Raw genomic sequence first — 1,856 nt, forward strand, 5'->3', positions numbered from 1 at the left:
AGGTCCGTGGCCACGGTCGCCGCCGCCAGGTCGTAGGGGCGGCCGGGAAGCCCTGGGTTAAGTCGCTTCATGTGAGAGAGTTCCTCCCGCCAGCGCTGTGGGGACAGGGCGAGGGGCAGACAGGCTGTGAGCGTCGGTCCCGATCACCACCCGACGTCCTAACTGGGCCCGGCCGACGCACCGGGCGGCAGACCGCTCCGGGGACGCTGGTGCCAGTGCTGCAGGCTGGACCAACACCGGCCGCAGCCGTCACGGGAACTGGGGCACCAGCTCTCCGCTACGCCTTCGCCTCTGGCCGCCTACTTGGTAGCCTCTCGGGCCGTCCGGTGCCTCAGGATTTAGCCACCTACCAGCCGGTGCGCCGCGAGCGCCCACCCTAGTAGCCAGCGCGCCCGGGACGCGGAAGGACCCGCCCTATGCGAGCAGCTCCACAGCACCCGGGCCACGCGCGTTACAGCCGCGGCAGGGTCCCCGAGCCACCTCCAAAAAGCCGCGGACTCAGGGTGACGACCGCCCCTTCCCCGCGCCCGTTGGCCTGCTGAGCCGTGGGTTCCGCCCGTTCCCATCCCACCCGCAGAAACCCAACCAGGGCTCCTGCGCGACTCACGTTATTCGGGGCACCTGCTGGACGCAGTGTCTTCTCCCTTCCCGCCGGGCCGGACGCGAACGTGGAGAAGGACGGGAGCAGCGCGTCGCTGACAGCCATGTCAGACTCGCCAGGTGGCTGCCTGCGGGCCGGGCAGGGCGCACGGGAGGCGGGAGTCAGGGGCAGCCTGGGCCACCGCCCCGGGACGCCCCGCAGCTCCGCACCTCACTTACCTCATTAATATGGGGCCCAGAAGATCCTCGGGAGCCCGAAGCAGCGGGGATACCCGAAGTCCAGAATTAACGAAGGAAAAAAAAAAAAAAAAAAGAAAAAAAACCTTAGAAACGAAGTCAAGACCCTTAAACCCAAAAATGCCTAAAGTCCTTCTTTGGATTAAATATAAACTGGAAATATCGCTTTCTTTAAAAAGTTCCTTTGTATACAAAAGTTCTTAGAAAAGTTGTAAACTCTTATAAAAATAGACAATCAGCAAGGCGAGTAAGTAGTCCGGTGTCCAGGCTGCGCTCTCTTCGACTCCGCTGCTGTCGCGGTGGCTGTGGACGTCTTCGTGGGCGCAGGGGCCGTGGCCCGGAGGTGGGCGGTGAGCAGGCGGCGCCACCAGGTGAGAAGGGCCGCGGCGGCGCGGAGCCGCGAGCTGGGCGGAGGCGCGGGGCGCGGGGTCCCGGGGACTGCGCCGGCCGCGGGCGGCTGGGTGGGTGGGGGCCGGAGGGGCGGGGAGGGGCACTTGGCGGCTCCGGGGCCGCCGCCGCCCGCCACCGCCTCTGCTCCCCGCGCGCCCGCAGCCGCGCTCGCTCTCTCCAGCGGGGGAACTGCCGGCGGCCGCGACGCGCTTCTTACTTATAACTTCTTGGCACCAAGCTCCCCCCCGCCTCCGACCGACCAGCAGCGCGCGGGGTCCGGCGCCAGGCCCCGCCCCTCCCTTTCTTCTCCCCGCCCCCCGCGCGTTGCCATGGCAGCTAAATAAACAAACTCAGCGCACGTGGGGGCGGGGGAGAAGGAGGGGCGCGGGCGGGACCGGGGCGAGCCGTGACGCCAGCCCGGCAGCTGGCGGGCTGGAGCCTCGCTGTCGCCGGCGGCTGTGGCGGCGACCGCGCGGCGCGGGGAAGCGGGCGCAGGTTGGCTCGCCGCACGGCTGAGGCGCTCTGGGCCCCATAGTGGGTCCCACGGGTTCGAAGCCCAAGGCGGAGCAAGGCTGGTGGGGGCGGGGAGGGCGGGGACGCGCCCCCACTCTTTTGCGCGTACGCGTTCT

At 68.3% G+C, this 1,856-nt stretch overlaps 1 long non-coding RNA gene across 1 annotated transcript; it reads right to left on the reverse strand.

The window, feature by feature from the left end:
- Positions 1-6: 6 nt before the first annotated feature.
- LOC111818549 lies at positions 7-1,284 on the reverse strand. The gene is made up of 3 exons (XR_002822516.1): positions 820-1,284; positions 608-728; positions 7-95 (listed from the first exon to the last, which is right to left on the reverse strand). It is a non-coding gene; the product is annotated as an uncharacterized LOC111818549 (long non-coding RNA).
- Between the last annotated feature and the right edge of the window lie 572 nt (positions 1,285-1,856).

Source organism: Octodon degus, unplaced genomic scaffold (genome assembly GCF_000260255.1).
Source record: "Octodon degus isolate 3935 unplaced genomic scaffold, OctDeg1.0 scaffold00094, whole genome shotgun sequence".
NCBI classification, from domain to species: Eukaryota; Metazoa; Chordata; class Mammalia; order Rodentia; family Octodontidae; genus Octodon; species Octodon degus.